Source organism: Ruditapes philippinarum, unplaced genomic scaffold, assembly GCF_026571515.1.
Source record: "Ruditapes philippinarum isolate M1 unplaced genomic scaffold, ASM2657151v2 ctg2791_1_1_1_1, whole genome shotgun sequence".
Classification (NCBI taxonomy): domain Eukaryota; kingdom Metazoa; phylum Mollusca; class Bivalvia; order Venerida; family Veneridae; genus Ruditapes; species Ruditapes philippinarum.
The window spans coordinates 7,554-24,474 of NW_026859068.1; the positions used below are offsets into that span (position 1 = coordinate 7,554).

At 33.2% G+C, this 16,921-nt stretch overlaps 1 protein-coding gene across 1 annotated transcript in view; it reads left to right on the plus strand.

The window, feature by feature from the left end:
• The first annotated feature begins 228 nt into the window (after positions 1-228).
• Positions 229-16,921, plus strand: part of LOC132755059 (uncharacterized) — a 51,119-nt gene continuing 34,426 nt past the window's right edge. Inside the window, exons 1-4 of the mRNA XM_060745847.1 lie at positions 229-1,019; positions 2,385-2,547; positions 3,873-4,059; positions 16,343-16,439. The gene's annotated coding sequence lies outside the window, so the exon portion shown is untranslated. The remainder of the gene's footprint in view (positions 1,020-2,384; positions 2,548-3,872; positions 4,060-16,342; positions 16,440-16,921) is intronic.

Here is a 16,921-nt window from a genome sequence, read left to right on the forward strand (position 1 = left end):
AGTTGATTATAATTTCTGGTGTAAAATCCTCTTCAAGTTGGTACATTAACCTCAGTTAATATGCGCAAAAACCATTTAACTTGATAAAAACTATTTCTGTGTTATCTTGAAATTGGTGTAAATCAAGTTTCACCGGAAGGTAAACAATGTATTTCTAAGACAAAGTTGCAATATTTTGTGAAATCTCACTTGAAATTGTGATTTTTTCTACCGCTTTGTGAAAAAAAATGCCCCTGTTATAGAAGGAATAAAAGCCCTGAATAATAAACATTTCAATGCCAATATTATCGGACATAGTAAACCAGAAGGTGGCTGCTAATGGTTGTCATTGAATTTTACATTTCCAATTCTGGTGGGGAAAAAAGCATAGAAATATGATTTATTTGATCATCTGACAAAGGTTTGAAATTTATTGAAGCTTCCTCGTGATAAATTAATGAAAATAATTAAATACTGGCTTATGACTACGCTGTCTTTCAAATACCGGCTTATGTGCGCCATATACACTACTACCCTAAAACGGTACTGTTCCCAATAGAAAATAAACATTAAAATACCCAATTTCCAATGTTTAAATTCCCAAAATGGCTGTTCAAAATTGCCACATGGCCAAGAAATTCATCTGAAATCATTTTAATCCAACATATTCATATAAATCACTACTTCATAGTTCTACCTTGACAGTGGAAGCTGTTAGCTATCTTTATTCATGACGATTAAATCTTATTTATAGATGAAAAAATGCATTAAAAAATATTCCCAATATAAGTCAAAATAACACATTTTTTCCCAATCAGTCTGGTACAGGCACCATTCCAAAAGTAGAGAAAAAAACGCTGCACGGTCAGAGGGCTTAACGATTTAAAGAAGATTAAACCCTCACCCTGTCAATAGTTTCTTTCTTTTACTTTCATAGATCATGAGGACTAGAAGTAGAAGTAGAAGAGGTAAAAAAAAAGAAGACTTAAGCTGTGCAGAGGAGGGAATGCTGCAGGTCAAATATATAAATAGCTATATTGGTATGATTTTAAACTTATCATTTTCTGGGTTTTGCCTAATAACAGACAAGAACTGTCAAGAAGCTAAATTTTGTTTATATTGAATTTGAAAGTACGTTTTAAGCACAGACTTATTATTTTGCATTTAACATGCTGGGAAATATTACCATTAACGTTTATTGTGTACACCACATCACATCAGTCAAGGTATTTTGAGAGCAAAGAAAGTGTCAAAATGTTCATTTTAATTGTATTGCAACAACTTAAAAAAGCGCAAGACTATAAAGACTTTTCTTATTCAGTCCCAATGGTCCGTCCATAAACATTTACTTTAAACGACATATCCTCATAAACCGCTGAACTAATTCATTCAAACTTCACAGGAATGTTCCTTTGGTTGTCACCTTTAAAAATTGTTCAAAGAATTAGATTCCATGCAAGACTCTGGTTGCCATGGTAACCAAAAGAAAAAACTTAAAAAATCTTTTTTTAATCGAAAAAGCTAGAGCTTAGATATTTGGCATGGACATGGTCTAGTAGCATAGTAGTAGGTGTCTACCAAGTTTGTTCAAATAAAACCCTGGGATCAAAATTGGTCCTGCAACGGGGTCATTGATTTTCTTTATTTGTATATAGTAAAAACTTGAAAAAACTTCTTGTGAAAAACTCAAATAGCTAGAGCTTAGATTTTAAGCATGAAATATCATTTAGTCAGTGTCTACCAAGTTTGTTCAAATAAAAGCCATGGGGTCAAAATTGGCTACCCCACTTTTTAAAAAACCCCCAAAGAACTAGAGCTCAAATATTTTGCTTGAAACCAGAGATTTTTTCCCCCAATTTTCAAAACAACCTGTGGTTTCCTGAAGGGGAAAGTATTTCTCGATAAATCAGAAAAGGGAAAAATCAAATTCCAACAACTGAGAATGCATTTTATAAAATTTTCAATTTCAATTCAAAATAACATGCATGGTACAAAGCAGAGGCTATAGGGACAGTTTTCTGTCTTCTAGCTGATATAATTCGTCAGATGCTGTTGAGTCATGGTTCTGGTAAAGAAGTGCAAAGGGTATTTCAGGGGAAAATATTAGCTTTTAGGGGAAAATAATTATACATGTACCTTTTTTGAGCTGGAATTGCGAATTTTAGCGTGTAACTTTCTCATTAGTATGCTTGATTTGGCAGTAGTTTAATGCCTTTAAGCTAGAAAAGCTTTTAACTTTGTTATAAATTTTATTGTCTGGTTCTGAAAAACTTTTATTTAGAATTTTTAGCGAATTTTTCATTCAAATTGGGCAAAATATATATAATTTTTGGCGTTGGGAACAGACAAAAAGGCCTGCTTTATTATTTCCTGTCAAACATGTATACTGTGTTGTTTTATTTTAGGTTCAGGAGTGTTTGCACTGAGCGACATAGAAAAGGGCAGACTTATAGTCCTATATGAGGGAGAACTGATAACCAAAGAAGAAGGTGAAAGGAGACATGCAACATATTCAACACAAGATGGCTCCTTCCTCTTCTTCTTCTCCCACAAAGGGAACAAATTATGGTATGTTATATAGATAATTTATATTTAACCTAGTAACAATGTTTTCATAGAGCCTGATAGGCACATGTTGATTCGTAAAAACATGACCACAAGAGGGCTTGGCATCTTTTTGTTATATACAACCAACTAGGTTGGAAAAAATGCAGGGTAAGATCCTTTTAGAGTGAATGACACTATTGAATATAAATTTATTTGTTTGTGTTTATCTTTATTATCTTTTAAATATCAAAGTGTAACTTACCAATAGGAAATAGGAGTTTCAGTAAGCGAACCATGCTTACAACGTGTGTGGAACACTAAGCAGTAAGTTACAACTAAATGTAATGATATCGGGCTTGCATATGGTTGAGTAACCTGTAACAAATAATTTTGGTATGATTTTGTCTAACATGTTGTTCTACAATATAATCAGTGGTTCAAGTGGCTGCACAGTGAGAAGTACAATGATGGGCTTGGCAGATAGCCTTGTCCTTAAGAGACATTATGATGCACAGACATCATGTTTGCGGTCAGTCTTATTATTTACCCTGCATTTCTTTTTGACCTTGTATTGTTAGTTACAATGTTAGTTGCTTGGGACTGGTATGAAACCAATTGGGGTGTCACTATACCATACCAGTCCCTAGCTACTTAGAGTGGAACGATTATATCTCACCAAATACTTTTAAAATGAGTGTATTAGCAAAGTGTGTACAACAGTATAAAAATATTCATGTGAATGATTTGTGTTTAATTTTTTTCATTATAAGTTTGTCAAAAAATGATATACTAGTAATTGATGCAGTAATTTAATTATTTATTCATTCATATGACCGCTCTTGGCCAATCAAAGTCATTTCTGTATGAGGTGAGATATGTGTATATACATGTAGTGTGTATATAATGTAAGCTCTGGAATTCACAGAAAGGTTTTTTTGGTGACCCTCTACCAAATTCCTTACCATCATGTTGATGGCTGCCAGGGGTCTTAGGCATGGCCACTTTTCCCCATGGCCTATACTTGGAGCTTGTGGCATTTTTTCAACAAAGACAAGTTTTTGTCATAATCTGGCCCCAGTTTGATATTTTGAAATTTGCAAAAAAGTATTCTCAGGTGAGCAATATGTAGTAGGGGTTTTCCTTGACAAAAGAGGGTTTAAAAGACCTCATACAATATAGGAAAACAGAAAGGGTTTATATATTTGGGTGTCAAACTGCACAAATTTGGGGTCAAGGAAAACTCTGATATACATTTCATTTTGTAGGGCCATCATGTGCCCTTTGTAATTTATTAAGAACATAATTTATGTAAATACATAACTTGCACTCAGTTATGTTATTTACAGTATTGATGCAACACATGCTACAGGAATGGGACGCATGATTAATGACAACCATAAAAAACCAAATTGCAAAGTTGTGGTTGAGGAAAAAGATGGCGTTCCTGCACTGTCAATCTACAGCATCAGGCCTATATTCAGAGGACAGGAACTTTGTTTTGATTACAAAGACTCATCAGCACACTGGAGAAAGGTGAATATATTAATTGCATGCTAGTTGATGTTTCAGGTGAGCAATTTAGGACCATCATGGTTCTCTTGTTCGTGGCTGATGGGCAATCGAGTCCAACATTTTGAGTTTATTGGCAGAATACTTTGATAAGTGTTCAATCATCTGGTCAGTTGTCATCTACCATTAGTTACATAGCTGTTTTAATTTTAAGGTGCTCTTTCGTATTTCTATCATTAAGTTAAGTCTGTTTAAAAGTCAACTTTTTCAGTGAAAAGCCACTTACTTGAATGTTTGTCAATTCCAAGTGGGCGAAAAAGTAAAGGGATCTGTTCCTGCGTACTTAAACTTTAAAAGAATTTGGTTTAGCTTTTAGAAATTATATTGTCATATTTGAGTCCAAATAAGTTAATCTTTTTAGATTAACTGTATACTTTGGTTTTAGAGTATAGAAATATAATCAAGTCTGACTTCTGTTCTTGACATTGCAGTATTATTTGGGAAAAGCATATTTCCAAAGTTGTCTCAAATCTGTTTGGGATTTAGTTCACTTACCACTAGCCCAGCTATAGTGACCTGTGGATTAAGAATAAGCTAGAGGAAATCATGCATGCTTTTAAACTGGATTTTACAAAGGAGAAAAAGGTTTATGAATACCTATAACTTGGCAGTGCCTCATCCTAGAGCCACAAATCTTCAATCTTAAGTAGTGGTTTTTAGGGCTGGTGCGAGTATCCGAGTACTCTGATAATCACAAATCAAAATGAAAATTCGAGTTTGAATATTCGTAAGCCCAGAGATCGTGGATCGCGATCTAATTTTTTTATATACCTTCACTGTTTCTCACACTCATAAAATCGATAAAAATACAATTTGAGTTTAAATTATATGAAGTTTACCTACATACAATTTGCCGGTTAAAGACCATGTACCATGATGCTGAGCTAGGAAGTAATTGGTTTAAAAAAAATCAAAACAAAAAAATACTCATGCACATAATAAAAACATAATCCTAGTTTATATTTTATATGTTTAATGTTTAGTATTGTTTTTTTATTAGCTCACCTGTCACAAAGTGACAGGGTGAGCTTTTGTGATCGCTTTTCATCCGGCGTCCATCCGGCGTCCGTCCGTCCGTCCATCCGTCCTCCGTCCAAAAACTTTTAATTTAAATGACATCTCCTCATAAACCACTAAGCCAATTTCATCCAAACTTCACAGGTATGTTCCTTTGGTGGTCACCTTTAAAAATTGTTCAAAGAATTTAATTCCATGCAGAACTCTGGTTGCCATGGCAACCGAAATAAAAAACTTTAAATATCTTCTTTTAAAAAAACATAAGAGCTAGAGCTTAGATATTTGGCATGAAACATCTTCTTGTGAGTGTCTACCAAGTTTGTTCAAATAAAAGCCCTGGGGTCAAAATTGGCCCCGCCCCAGGGGGTCATTGATTTTCCCTATCTGCATATAGTAAAAACTTAAAAAATCTTCTTTTAAAAACTTAAAAGAACCCAAAGAGCTAGAGCTAAGATATTTAGCATGAAACATCTTCAAATGGGTGTCTACCAAGTTTAATCAAATAAAAGCCCTGGGGTCAAAATTGGCCCCACCCCAGGGGGTCATTAATTTTCCCTATATGCATATAATTATATAGTAAAAACTTAAAAAATCTTCTTTTAAAGAACTTTAAGAGCTATGGCTAAGATATTGAGCATCAAACATGTTCTAATAGGTGTCTACCAAGTTTGTTCAAATAAAAGCCCTGGGGTCAAAATTGGCCCCGCTTTAGGGGCTCATTGATTATCCCTATGATATGCATATAGTAAAAACTTAAAAAATCTTCTTTTAAAGAACCAAAAGAGTAAGAGCTAAGATATTTAGCATGAAACATTTTCTTATAAGTGTCTTCGAAGTTTGTTCAAATAAAAGCCCTGGGGTCAAAATTGGCCCCGCCCCGGGGGGTCATTGATTTTCCCTATATGCATATAGTAAAAACTTAAAAAATCTTCTTTTAAAGAACTCAAAGAGCTATGGCTAAGATATTTAGCATGAAACATGTTCTAATAGGTGTCTACCAAGTTTGTTCAAATAAAAGCCCTTGGGTCAAAATTGGCACCGCCCGGGGGGTCATTGATTTTCCTTATATGTGTATAGCAAAAACTTAAAAAAATTTCTTTTAAAGAACCAAAAGAGCTAGAGCTAAGATATTTAGCATGAAACATCTTCTAATGGGTGTCTAACAAGTTTGTTCAAATAAAAGCCCTGGGGTCAAAATTGGCCCCGCCCCAGGGGGTCATTGATTTTCCCTATATGCATATTGTAAAAATTAAAAAATCTTCTTTTAAAGAACTCAAAGAGCTATGGCTAAGATATTGAGCATCAAACATGTTCTAATAGGTGTCTACCAAGTTTGTTTAAATAAAAGCCCTGGGGTCAAAATTGGCCCCGTCCCAGGGGGTCATTGATTTTCCCTATAATAATGCATATAGTAAAAACTTAAAAAATCTTCTTTTAAAGAACCAAAAGAGTAAGAGCTAAGATATTTAGCATGAAACATGTTCTAATAAGTGTCTACCAAGTTTGTGCAAATAAAAGCCCTGGGGTCAAAATTGTCCCCGCCCCGGGGGGTCATTGATTTTCCCTATATGCAAACAGTAAAAACTTAAAAAATCTTCTTTTAAAGAACTCAAAGAGCTATGGCTAAGATATTTAGCATCAAACATGTTCTAATAAGTGTCTTGTTTGTTCAAATAAAAGCCCTGGGGTCAAAATTGGCACCGCCCCGGGGGTCACTGATTTTCCTTATATGTGTATGGCAAAAACTTAAAAAATCTTCTTTGAAAAAACCCAAATAGCTAGAGTTAAGATATTAAGCATGAAACATCTTTTAGTGAGTGTCTACAAAGTTTGTTAAATAAAAGACCTGGGGTCAAAATTGGCCCCGCCCCGGGGGTCATTGATTTTCTTTATATGTGTATAGCAAAAACTTAAAATCTTCTTTCAAAAAACCCAAATAGTTAGAGTTTAGATGTTAAGCATGAAACATCTTCTAGTAAGTGTCTACAAAGTTTGTTCAAATAAAAGCCCTGGGGTCAAAACTGGCCCGGCCCCAGGGGTGTCATTGTTTTTAACTATATGTGTATAGTAAAAACTTTAAAAAAATCGTCTTTTAAAAAGCCCAATGAGCTAGAGCTTAGATGTTTAGCATGAAACATCTTCTTATGGGTGTCTACCAAGTTTGTGCAAATAATAGCCCTTGGGTTAAATTGGCCCTGCAACGTTGGGGGGTTTGGGGGGCCTATATACAGGTGAGCGACCTCAGGGCCATAATGGCCCTCTTGTAAATAAATATGTTTTTATGGGTGTCTTGATAACAAAAGATTTGTGGTTTGATTTGTGAATCGTAAGCGCTGAATCGTGGTTCGGATCGGATCGTCACTTATTTGACAATCCACACCCCTAGTGGTTATCACAAGTAGGTCAAATATCAGTGTTGCTTTAGTATTGCATTTTCAGTGAGGCGAAAATTCTGGTTTGTATGAAACGTTCCATGTTCTTGATCCATACAAATACAGTTGATATAATATTATTATGGTAACAGAACTTAGAAATTAAAGCAACTGATGATTTTAGACAAGGCTTGAAATACTTGGTCACTTATTTCACTTTGTTCCAGAAAAATGCCCCCAAACATACCATATACAAATGTCCAGGTAAGTTGTTGGAAGCATTGTTGACCCTGGTTCAACACAGAATTACGGGGAATCAGGAATTAAATGTATTAAAAAAATCCTAAGAATGAAATAAGTTGAATTTTGGGAATCTTTTTATAGAGGGCCTACCTTAGCAGCATTACAAGGTAATTTTCCCTTATGTGAAAGCTATAATAAATTATACTTAATGTGATGAGATGTGATAAGATTTTGATAATGTCACAAAAAAAAGTGTTCCTGCTTCCCAAGTAGATGTTACGTTTATAGTTTAATGTTTCACCAAAAAAAAATGGTTACCATGAGCAGTTTTCTATAAATAAAAAGTATAGTAATAAAATCAAGATCATTATGTAAGTGATGTATTGAAACCAGTGTATTTTGGGACAGTTTGGCACTCTTATTAAAGTAATTATTTACATTTGACATCCAGAATTTTTATACTTTTGCTACATTGAAGAATGCATATTTTTATTAAAAATGTAAAAATCAAATAATTTTGATGCATTTATAATCTTTAGATCGGGAATTTATTCTGTTACAAATAATTGATTAATTAATTTTTGGGGATGTCATTCTACTGATTAGTTTTGGGAAATAGCTGTGCGCATTATGTTGAAATAAAGCTCCTTAGGGAAAATCGACAAATTAGGAAAAACTTTGCCCTTTAATTTCTGCATTACATTGATTAAGTGAAATTTTTTTTTTTTTATGTTGTAAAGTGAATAAAGAATTAAAACTTAAAAATTAAAATTTTAAAATATGTTTGATACTTTTTGTGTGAGAGACTTAAGAGAGACATTCCTTAACATTTTTCCTTAAAAGGAGCTTTATAAATACTGGCTGAATGGCAATGAATAAAATTTGAGTTGTTGATTGTTACAGGTTTTTTTAAGTTTGTTCTATGTTTTTTCATTTTGTTTAAATTTGAAATATATACCCCACTTGTCCATTTACAATTTCCGTCTGCTCTGTAACTCTTGAACCACTTGAAGGATTTAGAAGAAACCTGACACGAAAGTTTACCAGACTAAGGTAATGTGCAGAAGTGGTTTTCTGGATGGCTGGCTTCAAGGTCAATGTTATACTTAGGTAGGGTTGGATATCGTCTAGAACAAAACGATACGATTTGATACCCATACTCGTGAAACGATACGGTATTTTATTGATACCGATACTCGATACTGTATGTGTAGAAACATTCGCGGGCTTCAAATTTTCGCGGTCTTCGCGGTGACATTCGATCCGCGAATTCATGTTTAGCGCGAATATTTCTACACCAATAATTTCTTAATAGTCATATTTTCGCGCTTCTATAGAACAATGTGCCAGTGTGTGATTTGCTTTCACACTTATTATTTAAATGTTTACTGAGTAATTGTGTTTTGTTTTCTAAGTTATTCATCATTTAAAATCGTTTATGTTTGTGTTTTTTTTTGTATTGTTTTTTTTTTGAGTAAAACCAAAACATGATCTGATCAGATGCGTTTATAACGCAAACTGTGAAAAATTTTGCACGTTTACGGGCATTCTTTTGTTTGCTATAATTTGTCCGCTAGACAATGTCTTTTTCTTTACAATAGCGTATTGTTTGACACCTGGTATCGAAAATAACTGTGAACTCCCACGATGATAATAATTATTAGTCCCCTACCGGTTTACCGAAGGGGACTTTAGGTTTACCCTCCGTCCGTCTGTCCGTCCGTCAGTCCGTCCGTCTGTCCGTCCGTCAGTCCGTCCGTCCACAAAACTGGATCCCGCGATAACACAAAAACTACTGAAAATATTTTAATGAAACTTGATATATGGATAGATGGCAGTATGGAGATTATGCACGTCTTTTTCTTTTCTTCCTATGTTGAAAATTCTGGTTGCTATGGCAACAAATAGACTGAAAATATGGCAAATTTTACACATAACCTGGATCCAGTGATAACACAAAAAGTACTGAAAATATGTTTATGAAACTTGACATATGGGTATATGGCAGTATGGAAATTATAAACATCCTTTTCTTATCTTCCTATGTTGAAAATTCTGGTTGCTATGGCAACAAATAGACTGAATTTCAAGATTTCTGATTCTAGTTTTTAAGTTTTTTCACTATAAGTTCTTTATTTCTTAAGGTATTTTCTTTAAACTTTAAATATAAGTTGCTTGTAATCAACCACATCATATGTGACAAGGTTTACAACTCTAGCACAAAATTTATCAGAATTACCTCCCTTGAACTTAAAATTTCCATAATTTTCATTTTTTAATAACTTATTTTTCTGAATGTATCTACTTCAAACTTCATATAAATGTTTCTTATTATCACTCAACATTTGTGATGGTCCAATACTCTAGCAAGACTATTTCCAGAATTATGCCCCTTTTGAACTTAGATTTTTTTTTGAGAAATTGGTAATTTTTACTCCAACTTCTTCAATCATGATAGGATTTTAAAAATGATATATTTTGATAACAGGGATGTTTAAAAAATAACTTTAGAGTGTCCTTCAGTCCGTCTGTCTGTACATAAAAACTGTTTCCTGTGATCACTTTGAAAGAACTTTTTCAACAAATTTACTTAAAATAGGAACATAAGTGAATGGCAAATGGCCCTTCAGAATGTTGCTTGGGCTCTTACCGGTAGGGGACTTATGGATTGCTTGCAATACTATGATTATTGCTTGTTTTCTTTATTTTTTAACCTGAGTGGTCAACGCGAATTCGTGATTTTCGGCAGTCACCTCTGCGAATTCAAAATAGCGCGAATATTTGTATAGACCCCCAAAATGGACCTTTCCGCGAAAATTTGCTTCCGCGGATTTAAATACACATACAGTACTTGAAAGTGTATGTTTGAGCAGCCCTATTCATTATGTATTCATTATTGCTATTGTATTGTAGGTATTTTATTTTGATTTGTTTTATAATGAAATAAAAATTATATTCAAGCTTCTTTGTGAAGCATGTTACTATTATGGTTTTTGTAAATACGAATATTGCCGCTACCACGTGCACTCGGTAGTGATCTCCCTTGACTTGCACTACGGACATTTAGGACCATGGCCATTTCGCATTCTTTTTGTGATATTATTGACGTATATAATTGTTAATTGTATTCATTTTCCTTTGTTTTTTTGTAAATATTCTTTGCTTTTAATTTTGAAAATACCGTTAAAAATACCGGTACTTTTTGAAACGGTATGTACCGGTAAATTATGAAACGGTTTTCGGTACGGTCTTTTAAGTACCCGTTATCGGTATCCAACCCTATCCTTAGGGGTCAAAGGTCATATGATTTTGTTTTCCTTCTGTTCTGTAACCATTGAACCCCTTGAAGGATTAAAAAAAAAAAAAAAAAAACTGATACAAATGTTACCAGAGTAAGTCGGCGTCCAGAAGCCATGTACCGGATGCCTGGCAACAAGATCACGCTTAGGGGTCAAAGGTCATATGACTTTGTTTTACTTCACTCTTGAACCCCTTGAAGGATTTTGATGGATTTCGATGAAACCCGATTTAAATGTTTACCAGATTAAAATTAGGGGTGTCATGTTTAATCGTTTAAACAGGTATTGGTTTTTAGCTAATAAACAGATAGAAAATTCAATAACCTGTAATCAAGGTTAGTTTTTGAAAAAGAAGCAAAAAGTTTTTAATTGATTCTTAATATTATCTCAGTGATTTTTTACAAAATCAGGTATTGTTTTAAAATAATGTATTTTAGTTTAACTCAGTAATGTAATTTTGCCGATATGATCGAGTACGGTGCGACCCTAATGGAAAATTAATTTTAGTTACTTATGTTCGGATAATCCTATGCATTGTAGGCCTAATCATTTTAAAATCATACTTAGCGGTAAATGATCATAAGAATTTGTTTCGTTTCCACTCTGTAACTCTTTAACCCCTTGAAGGATTTTGAAGAAAAGCTGATACAAATGGTAACCACATTAAAAATTAAGAAGACATGCAGAAGTCGATCATGTTCTGGATTGCTCTCTTTAAGGTCAAGGTCATACTTAGGGGTTAAAGGTCATGACTTTATTTCCCTCCTGCTCTGTAACTCTTGAACCACTTGAAGGAACAATTAACCACTTGAAGGAACAATTTAGAAGACACCTGACACAATTATGTTCAAAATATTTTAAAGGAATAGGAATGGATGGATTGATGTCTGTCTAATATAAATATTCATCATTTAAAAAGAGGTACCATGGCAGTTTTTCTGTTGACATCAACCCTATAAGTGAGAAATTCCTGTTTTAAGACACTATTTTTTACTTCAGAAATAAGTTCATGGGCTCCGCCATTTTGGCGTTCTGTCATTCTCGCGAGACAGACGAGACCGAGATTGTGACGTGTAATACCCACTTCCAGTATAGGTGTACACGCTGGTACAACTAAAATATATCTTGATGAAGAACTTATTAGTCTTATTGCGTACATTATATATTATTTATGAAAACATCATAATTGCTTTAATTAATTAATTGAAAACACCGCGACATTAATTATCATTTGTCCGATTTTCAAGCTTGCTGATGATCCCACCACATGATTTAAGCACTGACTGCTTAATTTTCAAAGATAAACCATCAATTTAATTTGGGTACTATGAGAAACTTCTTCAATTTAACGAATTATATCGTTTTATTTTGTTCTTAATTTTTGCTAGACAAGCTGTCGGATTAAGGTACATCGCCGGTCATGTATCTTTTTTTCAGCGTAAAATATCAACTAAATCCAATATGCAGAGATCTGCTGAGGACGCGATTTTCCACCATTGACGCTAAAAATGAGAATCGGGCAGGAAAATCGGCGGCCAGACTAATATCGTATGAAAACAAAACTGTCCATTAGGTTATTTAGGCACCCGGTCAAACTGGTACCAACAGCAACAGGTTGCCCAATTCCCTGTTTTTCCACGTTAGCTACTTACCCAATCCCTTTCCCACACAGATACGCATTTCTACTACTGTGAATTTTAATCTAATAAAACAAAAAATCATAAATCTTCACAATATTTAAAATGATTATTGGTAAATGAAAAAAAAATGTGTTGCTATTTTATGAAATGCTGTTATTTACAGTATAATTTTACAGGTGTGAAACTTGATTTCCCCTAAGGGCACTCAAGTTCACTGATGAAGCATTAAAAAATAGATGTCTATTTCGTCATTAGAATATTTGACCAGGGTGATAAACCAATTCTGGCAACATTGTGCATGATCAAAAGTTCTGTCGGCACAGAGACATACAAGGGGCAATAAAAATCGTCAGTACACAGTGTGACAGGAACATTTGGTGCAAATTAGGAACAATTAAAATGGATAATGCATAGTGAGAACCAGCAATTGTGTGAATAAACTATGCAAATTAGATTTTTGAGCAGCCAATAAAAATGATTTGCCTGCAGTTAATATTAGGCTACGATTTCGATGTAAATAAATACCACACAGCATAATACGTTGACAGACATGTTAACAATTTACTTTTCAAAGAGTTGCTTATATTTTTGAAATGTGCACATCAATTATAACATATGTTCACACCTTTTTTTAGCTCGACTATTCGAAGAATATGAGAGCTAGTGTAGTCGCCCCGGCGTCGGCGCCGGCGTCAGCGTCCGCGTCGGCGTCTGCGTTGGTTAAAGTTTTTTGTAAAGTCAAATATCTCAATTATTACTTGAGATATTCAATTGAAACTTACAATACTTATGTATAGTAACAAGGTACATCAGATTGACAAGTTGGATAACTCTGTCTACAATATTGACAGAATTATGCCCCTTTTTAACTTAGAAATTTTGGTTAAAGTTTTTTGTAAAGTCAAATATCTCAATTATTGCTTGAGATATTCAATTGAAACTTACAATACTTATTTATAGTAACAAGGTACATCAGATTGACAAGTTGGATAACTGTGCCTACAATATTGACAGAATTATGCCCCTTTGGAACTTAGAAATTTTGGTTAAAGTTTTTTTGTAAAGTCAAATATCTCAATTATTGCTTGAGATATTCAATTGAAACTTACAATACTTATTTATAGTAACAAAGTACATCAGATTGGCAAGTTGGATAACTGTGCCTACAATATTGACAGAATTATGCCCCTTTGGAACTTAGAAATTTTGGTTAATTTTTTTTTTGTAAAGTCAAATATCTCAATTATTGCTTGAGATATTCAATTGAAATTTAAAATACTTTTTTATAGTAACAATGTACATCAGTTTGCAAAATTGCATAACTCTGCCTGCAATATTTGCATTATTATTTGCCCCTTTAAAACTTAGAAATTTTGGTTAAAGGTCTTCAAAGATATTTACTTGAAACTTTACACATGCACTTAGGGTCATAATTGTATGTCACTGACCAAGTTCCATAACTCTATCTTGCATTAAGGCTGATTCATATCCCCTTTTTCTACTTAGTCTCTTGGTTAATTTTTACATGCAAGTTTTACATATCTCAATAACTATTCAAGGTATTTATTTAAAACTTCACATATGCATTTAGGGTCATAATTGTAGGTCACTGACAAAGATCCATAATTCTATCTTGCATTTAGGCTGATTTTTCTTCCCTTTTTCAACTTAGAAATTCATGGTAAAGTTTTGCTTGTAAGCTGTTATCTCAATAACTACTGAAGTGTTTGTGCCTTTTTTTGGGACAATTTCATGCATTCATAATAATAAAGCAGTGATTTACTTGATAAAACATCTTAATAACAAGCCTTTGTACCTTTCTGTCAAATTTATGTATTCATGGGTAATTAGTATTATTATACTCAATAAAACACCCTTGTGACATTACCTTCCGAATAGTCAAGCCAATACTGTATAATTAGACTCTCTCTAAGGCCTATAACATGAATTTATCCAAAAAAAATTAGCCCTTTTTTGTGAACTTAAAAAATTTAACATTATCAAGGCTCTTTTACTATCAAGCACTTAGAATAGTCGAGCATGCTGTCCTACAGACAGCTCTTGTTTTTGGATATTGTTACGTATTTTGAACCATAAAAAATCTCCTCTACACCTGTGAAAATTAAAGTGTCTGGTCAATACTTTATTATATTAATATTTCGCTACATTCAACTAGATTTATCATAAATCTAAAGATGTGGGGAAATGACATCATGCACACCTGTTTTTATACAGCCAATACACAAACATGGCTGCGCCTGCTGATTTGTAGAAATCGGTGATTTAGTGATTTAAATTTTGTTATCATTCGTTTAATATTATTATTTGGCGGCAGAAAATTTGCAGATTTATTGTTTAAAGTATTCTTTTTCTGAAATCAAGTTTTTATTCTAACCTTGTCTTTCCCTTTAATTGGAAATACATGTATAATAGTTTTGATATTGTGCATGTAACAGTTAAATGCTTAAAATATCAAACAAAGTCATAACAGATGTTATCACTATTTTAAGTGTAACAAAGGTTCACTAAGCATCATTGTCTTCTTTTGTGTAATGTGTTTCCTTTCTTGTTCCTGTCCTTTGGGCTTCAACAGTCTAAATTTTGCACCCAATTTCTGATTTCATATATTGCCCCGCTTTGCTCTGGTAACAATTTACATCAATTTGATAATAAGTTATAATGAATTAACAGTAACTTTACCATGAGATAAATTATTTCTGGATGTTTTAAAAAAAATTTCATTGATTTTTATATCTCACATTAGTTTTTGAGAAATGAGAGAAACTCTAACTAAATATCAGTCACAAAAGTCCCTGTCTGAGGCCAGAAGATATTCCATGTAACTATCCCAACCAAACTATGTGTTGGAAAGGCAATTTCATTTAAAGATATCAAATGATGGTTTGTTTGTTTGTCCAATGTTAAGATTTGTGTGTTATTTTTAAGTAAATAAATACATGAAAACATCATAGCATTTTAAGTTAAATACACAATGTGATTCAGGTTGAGCTTTTGATGTAAATGGGTTGTCTGTCACAAGAATGGCACAATTTGCATTTGATATTTTAAAGATAAAACAATCTGTAGAAATGTAAAAAATCCAGCCATGAGGCTTTTTTTGCAAGTCAAAACAAAATGAAAATCAGAATGGTGTAAACAATAAACCTCTGTTTTATAGAGCTGTCATCGATAGAGACAATATCGATGTATTGTTGATATTTTTTTGCCGATCAATAATCGATAAACATTTAAAAAAATCGATACTTTTGACTAATTAATTAAATGTCTAGAAATTATAAAAAAATCACCCAAAACATATATGGAACAGTTATTTATGTCTAATGTTATGCTTTTGTTATATAGTGGAAATATTTCATAGCAATGGTGATAAAAATGGAAAAAAAATGCAGTGGACAATACACTGTACAGAAAATGTTTTTAACGGAAATAATTTAAACAGGTATGAAAGTGAATGACAGCTAAGTAATTATAGGTTATTATCGATATATCGGTGTATCGTTGATTTTAGTCATCTCATATAGATATATCGTTGATATGCTTTGCACTGAATCGATGACAGCTCTACTGTTTTCAAAACTTGAGCTCTGATGAAAAGACTTACAGGGAAATTTTCAAAAGGTGTAAGAGGCCTTACGCCCTTACCTATATATTTCAGAATCTTCAAATGAGACACCTGAACTTGTGGTTTGTTCAAGGGCTGGGGAAGATTTGGGCAGATTTCCATTGGTAAATCCATATTGTTTGATAGGAAGGTATGTGAACATTTCATTTAACTTTTTGGAAATAAAACTTCATTTCACAGCAAAGATATACATGTGCAGGTTTATTGGTTTGTCAAGTCACAATTTAAACTGTGAGTTTTGCAGTTAAAACTCTAGAACAAATTCATTGAGAAGTATGGTTCTGCCTTTTTAGCTAGACTATCTGAAGAATATGAAAAGCTATTGTATTGCTAGAACAGTCATAATAAAATTGTCAACACTCCAGATGCAACATCAAAATATGTAAAATTTCCCCTAAATTTGCTTATATTTACCCCTAAAATGCAACCAGAATTATGACTTAACAGCATCTGACTAATATCAGCCAGAAGACAGAAATCAAAACAACTTAATACTATGGTCAAGCACAATAAGAGGAAGTGAAGAACACAAGAACCATAACTCTGTCCAAAATAATTACAGAGTTATTGCCCTTTGTTACTTTTCCATTGCTTATTTTATCCGGAGCATAT